Consider the following 9608-nt stretch of genomic DNA (forward strand, 5'->3'; position numbering starts at 1 on the left):
AAAATTTGTCTGAAATCAATCTCTGAAAATCTTTGATCAAATAAAGTAATAGTTTCAATAGTAAAACTGTTAATATGACTGCCTTCTTAGCACTGCTACTAACAGAGCTGTGTTGCCGTCTGTGACAGGTTAAACAAAACATCTGTCATTGACAATCACGACAAATCGACAAAAATAAACGACTAGCTTTGAATAATGGGATCTTATGAGTATAGGAAAATACATGTTAAGAGGAATGAAGTTAAAAGATTTGATATAAACATCTGGAAATGTGTTAATCAAAAGAAGTAGTAGATTCAATATCTATACTGCTTGCTGATAAATGCTAGCTGGGTGTTTTCTTTTATATCAACGTGTTGGTCGAGATTTTGAATTATTTAGTATAAAGGTCACACAAATGAGTTCTTGAAAGAGATAAAACTAAGGGCTCGTAACTCAAATGAAGAAGGCTCGTAACTGACCTATTTACCTTAACCTTGTTCTGAATCTGAATCATGAAATTAATTGATTCGCATTGGTCATTGTTGGACATAAGGCTGCTGGTAGAACCGTTAATATTACAATAAAAGCATTCGTTTGCATCTTAATTTGTGTTAATTTTGTTTTCTTTTTTTAATTTATTGTTATAATATGAATAATAATGAGCTTTTGAAATTCAATATATGAAAATTCGGTTTAATATCTACGAACATTATTGACAATGAAAATAAATTTATCTATTCTTTCATTAACAACTTGACTTTTATTACTGCCAACGCAATATACTCTTACCTTCCCGTGTAGGACCCCCATTTCAGTTCCAATTGATTGTCCACTTACGAGGCGTATGATTTCCATTCCACGTTCAGATACGGAAATATTGGCCGTAAAACCCGACGATTCTGGACTGCAACAGCAAAATGTATTCAAACGTTAATCTCTAAACATACCTGTTCAGGCTTAGGTTTAGTTGGAGATGTAACCTTGTTCCTTAAATACATTAATTGGCTCAACTCTGACTGAAAGCTGGTACAGAATCAAACTAAATTCCACTTGCCGTCTACATTCACTGTTAGGCGATTGTATTAATTTTGTCTTACTTTCAAACAAGATATTGCTTGAGCCACTTAAAACCATTGTAGTTCTAGCTTCAAGAATATGATTTTAATTCAACAATCAGCAAGCGACCTAACTCAAAATTGCAATTGTTAGTTTAATGTTGAAGTTGGATCGTCAAAAATATTGTGTTGACATCTCCAATCAAATCAAAAAATGCAAGCAGCCATTTAAGTGTATGCAAAAAAACCACAGATCCGTTTTAGAGAGAAAATTTTTTTCAGTTTAAGAATACATTATAATGGCTACCAGTCTCTAGTCTTATTATCACCAGATTTTGGCAATAAATCAGTTTATTTGGTCTAATTAAAAAAGGAAAATTATCAATGAACCCGATAATGTCCTTTGATAATATTTTACGGATGTTTCACATCATCTGTTATCGACAATGACAACCACCAAAATACGTGATCTGCCCTACTTCTTGTCATCTTATATAGGTATAGCAAAAATGAATGTTAAAACAAAGGAACTAAAAGACTTCAATAAGTTGAACAATCTTACACCAAAGCAAGTAGCAGATTCTATAACTTTCCTGAAAGCAGGAGCAATATTCAAAAACCGCGCTCATAATGTCGATCGAGCAGCTGTAAGTTAATCCAGGATCTGATCAATTACGTAAGGAAATATGACAATTGCGTAAGGATCACGTTTAGTACTTCCATTACGTCATTTTTAGTATTATATCACTTCGCGGAACTGTCAACTTCTGGAACACTTGCGTTTTTTACAAGAAAATTCTAACTTGACAAAAAATGGAAAATTTTCGTTAAGTTGGATTTTCTTGTAAAGAAACAAGTGACCCAGTTGACAGTTTCTATAAGTGGTCTAATTTACTAGTGCATTCAATATGTCATACGATCTAAGTCGGAGTTTTAATTTGAAATGAAAACATTATTTCAAAATTGAAAAACTGGTATCATACTCTAGGATAAAGGTCTCACTACGGCTCTGATTAACGCTAACAACACTATTGAGCTACCTGTTGAATGAATGAATTCAATATACAACAGTTAAAAATAAAACTTATTACCTGCGGTGTCTTTCATTCAATTTAAATCTATGTCGCCAAAATATGTACAGTCAGCATATTTGAAAAATCAAAGAAAACTTATTTCCATATGTTTTATGCAACAAGTGTATGTCACTCTACAACATAATATTGCATCAGCAACTCATTGTTAAGTGGATATCAATGAATAGTTGTGTTCAATGAAACAGTGTCATTCAATTGTTTTATTATTGATTGTGGTTGGATACGTAGCATCCTTGGAGATCATATTTGACGAATATCTACAGTCTACGAATATCAGTAATAATTATTCCATGATCAACTTCTGTTTAAGTATAGAAAAGTGAAATGAATTTCGTCATAATGGTCAAGCATCATTAATTCATGAAGTGCATAGAAACATGAATCAGTTCTCGGATAATGTAGCAATCGTTTCGAACTCCGTAAATTTTGGTTTTAGTGACTACCGCCTATTCATGGGGAATGTTTAATTTTAGTAGGTTCAACAACAATTAAATGATCTCTTGATGAACTTAGAGTGTGGTAGTGGTTTTTGTGGGTTACAACAAAGAAACTTCTGATTTTATACGACAATGCAAGTCATGCCTATACCGCCCATTTTGTTTTTAAATAAGGTAAAATACGCTACCACAAGCAGGTTGTGTTACGACCATTCAGAAGAGTGCGTTTTTAGACAATCTAGCGAAATCTCTAAAGGACCTAGATGAAAATGATTATCTAAGTTATTTAACACATCCAACGACTCCATTTTGATAGAATTCAGGCTTTGTCTGAGGTATAAAATAATTGTACGTGTCGACGTGGTCGACGTCAATATTTTAATTTTCAATATTTTCAATATTGCAATGCTCTTTGAACAAACCATTCAGTGGAAGCTGTTCCAAAAATTCATCGCTTGTGGGAAAACTAATTTGGAAGGGTACAGCAAGGGATAAAAGAATTAGGAAAAACAACCTGTACGATCCATCAGCGCTTTGCTATATCGTAACACTGAAAATAATTGACTGATTCAAAAACAATTGGAAAACGAGATTTATTTCGACTTGTCTTACTGCTGTACCTCTTGTCTCACCGTTGAGGATCGAATCGCACAGATCCTTTACATCCACTACACTACACATCAAATTATTTTGTCTCGTATATCTGGAGAAGTAAATTTCGAAAATTTAAATGTCCAGAAAAAACTACACAATCATACGTTGAAGTCCAACCAGTATCAATAAGGTAGCCTCCTACTTCGATTAGAAATGTTAGAGGAATACAGTGACCATTGAACGAAACTTTCTACTTCAATGTTAAGCTTTTTTCGGGCACTCGAAGGTTCAATTTGAGTGGCTTGATCAAAATCTTTTGTCTTTATACCTTGAGGGAACTGCTGAACTTCAACTGACAAAATTTTCTTTTAATTTTCAGTCAATCACTTCTTTCATCCAGTCTTTCATAATGATACCTCATACCCGCTACGCTCCAACGAGACCATCGTACATGTATAACCGTGCAGATTGGGAAACTTATCGCCGATACATTGATCGTGGCATACAATACCGTGAATTCTACAATACACCAGGAGACATCGAAAGTGCAGTACAACGCCTAGTTCGCTTGATTCAAGCTGCCAGGCACAAAAGCATCCCAATTTACCATCGAGATTTTATGAAGAAACGTCGATTTGTTCGAAGAGATGACAGTTTCTGGCAAAATTTACTATGCGAGCTACGTGCCGGAAACATAACCCGGAAGAAGGTTGAAAGTCACATGGAATGTGATTCCATTTCACCGATTGATCAAGTGAAATGCAAACGTAGATTTAAGAGTCGTGACCAAAACATTGCATGCGAGTTTGCAGATTCTTTCAAACGGGCACACAAAACGACCTTATCGTGGACCGATCCAAATGATGATGTGGTGAAAAATGGGCTGTCCTCAGCACCGGCAAACCATCATGGAAACAAGCCAACGTTTCACTTTGAAAGCGAGGACATTTCAAATGCAATCGAATCGCTAAAACTAAAAAAATCGTCTGGTCCCGATGGCATTCCAAACATTTTAATGAAAAATCTACCTCGATCGGCGATTGGGAGATTAACCGAAATCTTCAATGCATGCGTTGCGTTGAGTTATTGGCCAACGTACTTTAAAGTGGCGAAAATTGTTCCAATTTTAAAACCGGGAAAAAGTCCAGCGGTCACATCAAACTACCGACCAATCAGCTTGACCAATTCGATTGGGAAAATATTCGAAAAATTGGTAAAGGAAGAAATCGAGATGTTCATCCATCGGAAGAAGATTATTCCACCGGAACAATTCGGATTCCGAAAAAATCATTCGCCACTGATGCAAATCAAGCGAATCACTTGTTTCATCGGTCGCAATAAAAAACAGCACAAAAGCGTCGGTTTGGTGAAACTGGACGTTGAAAAGGCATCCGACTCGGTGTGGCATGATGGCCTGATCTACAAACTGAAAGAGAAATTTAAGTTTCCACCAACTCTGTGGAAACTAATAAATTCCTTTATTCGCGGTCGCGAATTTATGGTGGACGTACGAGGTACTACGTCCTATAAACTGCAAATGCCAGCAGGACTAGCTCAAGGAACGGTACTGAATCCGTTACTATATTCTCTCTACGTCAGCGACATTCCAATTCCATCAAATGTGCAGTTGGCTATGTATGCAGATGACATAGCCATCTATACGTCCGGCTACAATTTAAATAAGATAACCAACGACTTAAATAAGGCTCTGAACATCATGAGCGAATATTTTATCAAATGGAAAATTAAAGTCAATGCCGAGAAAGTACAGTCGATAATCTTCCCAATGTATCAACGTCAGAACGATCCATCAATTGACATATTATACGATAACCAAGTGGTAAAAAGAGAACGATCAATAAAATACTTGGGCATTACCCTGGATTCATACTTAACGTATGAGGACCATATCAACGGTGTAATAGAGAAGGCGATCACCTGTTTCACGAAATTTTCGCCGCTACTCACTAGCTCTACACTGTCCAACAAAACGAAACGTTTGCTTTACATTACGATCATAAGACCGATTTTGATCCATGGCAGTCCGATCTGTACCAGGGCACCAAAAAATGTACTTAGAAAACTGTCCATTCTTCAGCAGCGATTTATCAATTCATTCTTAAATTTGCCATCGAATTATTCTACGGAGAGGACAGAGAAAACGTATCGCATACCACGTATGTCGCGCTATTTGAATCGCATCAATGAAAGATTTGCGAAAAAATGCGAGGAATCTCGTTATGAACTTATTAAGGACATCGACCATCAAGTTTGTGTTGCAACAATCGTGGAACGTAGTTATGGCGCGAATGACGTACACTCTTAATTCGTTATTTTGCTGGTGTTAGTTCTGGATTACAATCTACATTGTAGTCCACCAATGGTGGACCACCATACAAATGAAGGAGTAGATTTTGATGTTTTTACATGTTCATTGACAATTAAAATAATTGAAATCCAAATTTGTAAGTTAACTTTGTAGACAATTAAACAATGTGAATCAAGAGGAAAATTGGATTTTCTTAAGTTACCTGCACTGAGGGTTCCTGTTACAGATTTTCGTTTAAACATTTTGCTACAAGTGAATTTTATTTCGCAGCAACAGAGAGAATGCATTTTATACTCAACACAACACAAGCTCACTATAGAATAAATATCACGCTCGCATTACACATCCGATCTTCAACCTAACTAAAATTGAGAGCAAGAGCACACAATGAAGGTAAGGCTTACTACAAACAACCAAAAAAATGAACCGTATCAGTGAATGTGATCAGCGTATGATGAACGTTACTTTGCTGCAAGTGTAAACATCTCTTATCACATTCAATCCCGGCGACAAAATCAAAAATAAACTCAACAAAATTGAAATTTACATTCACTTTTACTCTGATGATGATTGGGATCACATCACAGCTAGCGCCAATTGGTTTTTATCAACAGCCTTCTCTGTATGCGCTATACCTTCAGCTAAATCTTATCAGCAAAAGTTCAAGGATCATTCACTCGCAACTGCAAATCCACAAACTTGGTGTATAATTCAATATCTTGTTACGAATATTTCGCAAACGATTCAGTATTCAGTTCGGTAGACAGTCATTTAGCGCTTCAAGAGCGGAAAACGAAAGTTGTTAAAGAAAGTTTAGTCTAGTGCTTGGCTAGTTTTTTCTTCAGAAGAACTTGTTTTTATGTCAGAGTGTTACCACCGCAGTGTGATCATTTCATTTTTACTTATCTATTTCTTTGTAATGAATGAACTTTTGATGGGAAGTAGGGTAATGTTAAGGTGAATACAAAATATCATTGAAGTCTGTCAGTTACGACATTAATGCTTGATTTCCTCTTACTCCGTTTACGCTCCGTTTACTCTTTAAACAATAAAAAAGAGGCGTGGTTTAGCTAAACGGAGTGTAAAAGGCGTAAGAGGAAATCAAGCATAAGTTAAGTTAGGTCGAATAGAAGATCAATTACAAAATTGGTTGAGCGTCCAAGGACCATCAGAATTTGTAAGAAAAACTTGGTGAAAGTTCTGCAATTTTAATAATTTCGGTAAATTCGATTCTTCTTCAATTATACATGTGGACAATACTACAATATGGTCTTAGTTCACAGATTAGTAAACAATACTTACTGTGTGATTGTAACGAATTTCAACTCAATTATGTATAGCATCATTACAGTCGCTTCATCTTCGTGATCAACATGTTAATTAAATTCAATTTAGACTGACATCGATTAATATCATTTTGTGCAGATCAAATAAATTGATATCCAATGGATGACATTTTTTGAATTTTGTTGTTATGGTTGTAGATAACCTAGAGTACGGAACGGTATGAATTTCGTGCTCAAATTTCATTTTCACGAATTTTTCGCGGAAAATCTGTGTACATACTTACACAAATTTTAATTGAAGGCAACAGGTTATTGTCAACTGGTGTATAGGGAGAGTTTTCAATTTTACAATTTTTAAGTATAGTTTCCACTTAAAAAGAGCACTCAACCGTCTACATGACAGTTGTAAAATAGAACAAAAGAACTGTCACGCAAACGGAGTGGAAATTGAATTTATTTCAATTTTTTACTCCGTTTACGTGACAGTTCCTTTGTTCTATTTTACAACCGTCATGTAGACGGCGGCTAAACGGAGTGCTCTTTTTAAGTGGAAACTATACTTTAAAGTGACACTCTCTTCGTTTAAAAATTCTGAATAGAAATCTAACAGAGGGATTCTTTTGAAAAACGACCTGCCGAAATCGGACGCATTTTAAAGTGGACTTCTGATATGTGCCTAGACAGGTATTGGTCCCTAGAGGTCAAAAACATTTTTTTGAAAATTCTACTATTTTTGTATGGCTAGTGAGAAGTGATCAAAAACCGAAAACATGCACTTTTAATCTGGAAATTTCTCCGGCTACATGACAGCCTATTCATTTTTCATTTTTCGTCAACCTGAAAGTTGAGCTTCCGAGCTTACGCTGAAATTGTAGCCTACATTTGTGCGTTTCGAAATTTTTGATCGCTGATATCTTTTTACGAGAGCCCCTTTTAAAAAATTTACGACCACATTTTCGAGTAAAAATATGGCAGCTTTGAATAAAAAATAAAATTGTTTGTGAAAGTTCCATGTGCTTTGAGAAAAGTGTACCTTTGATGCAAATTTGGGGCATCGGTACAGTTTTCTCAAAGCACATGAAACTTTCACAGACAATTTTATTTTTTATTCAAAGCTGACATATTTTTACTCGAAAATGTGGTCGTACATTTTTCAATAAGGGCTCTCGTAAAAAGATATCAGCGATCAAAATTTCGAAACGCACAAATGAATGCTACAATTTCAGCGTACGCTCGGAACCTCTTAAGTTGCCTTCTGTGGATTAAATTTGACATTTCGAAATGACCTTGGAAAAACCTATGGATTAATTTTGTCAAAGGCAGTTATCATAATGAACGTTTGTGCGTAATCTCATAAACATAAATACATTCGAGAAAATGCGTACCTACGTATGTACTACGAAACGACGTATTAAAATCAAATATTTTAGTGAATAAACTTGACAGATTGCCTTAATTTTTGGTTCCAGTCAACCAAGTCAACCAGTCAAGTTTATCCAGGATCCTTTGGACTTTCGGTTAGGGTTCTACCAGAACCGGTTATAAATTTTTGTTGGTACTGATTTCTAGTTTAAATTAACATAAACCTGAAAACAAATTGTCAATCGTCCTTTAGCGTCATCTGTTATCGGTAACGACGACAAAATAAAAAAGGAATGTACACGCGATCTTATAATATAATACGATACATGTCAAAACTATTGAAGTAAAAGATTTTGTATGAAAATGATGAAAGTGCTGAGAACAAGAGAAGTAATAGACTCGATTCGGTTAATTGCTCAGGTATTTAACATTTCTTTTAGCTTTTGAATTCTTTGAATTCTATTGAATGTTTATTGATTGACTGAAATGTCATGCGGTGCTCTGGCACCATTGCCTTCGCCATCTCGTTAGTTGGTGGTGGGTTTCTACTATGTTAATCCATGAGTTTTGGGCAACCATTGTGATCCACTTTGCAAAAACGTTCTGGTTAAGAACGCAACGACTTGAATCTACACTGAATTCTTCAATCAAATAAAGTTTTGTACCTTCGGAATATTAAACAGACAAAATTTTGCAAAATAGATTTCACCGTCCCGTCAACAAAATTATTGTTAAAAAATGCATTATTCACTCGTCATCAATGACAACACTCTTAGTGTGTCTTTTCAATTTTGGCCGAGCGAAATTTAGCTGAATAAATTAATTCGGATTAAAAGACCGTGCTAGGTTGCAGTTGCTCATTGATTCATTCATTCATTAATTTAATTGAGTTACGAGAAATATGCCATGACATGAAAAGCGTACAGATGTAAGAAGTAATTAAATGTGTTGAATATGTGGAAGATCTTATTAGGACGTAGGTGGGGCTCGTCTTCTCGACGAATTTCTACTACATACGAGTTTCTACGTTCCCAAAAAGATTTTCCATTTTAGGCATTGAAAAAAGCAATCACCCGAGCATTCTCACCGCGATATCGAAAATAGTATCTGCCCTTAGTTCTTCATAAGTTTACCGACTCAGGCATGCATCACACGATAGTTTATGTTTTGCTTTGTAGATTAGGTATATCCGCAAATAAATTTGCAATTCTTGGTCGAAAAGTCATAGTCGGTACTGTTGACAGAGCTATCCTGTTCGATCGGAGTTTTCGATCTCCAACATGTTAGTTCCTTTTTAAAGCTACATTATTCGGCTATCAACTCTAGTCAATAGTAATGGCTTCACCTCACACAAGTCAGTGAAATGCAGCGTTGTATGCGACCTTACTAGGACGAAAATCGAATATCCCGTCTGCGCCCTATACTAGGAAAAACTAATTTAAAACCAATCTAATCAATTCTTTGGGCCA

This window comes from Bradysia coprophila (assembly GCF_014529535.1).
Source record: "Bradysia coprophila strain Holo2 chromosome IV unlocalized genomic scaffold, BU_Bcop_v1 contig_81, whole genome shotgun sequence".
In the NCBI taxonomy this organism is placed as follows: domain Eukaryota; kingdom Metazoa; phylum Arthropoda; class Insecta; order Diptera; family Sciaridae; genus Bradysia; species Bradysia coprophila.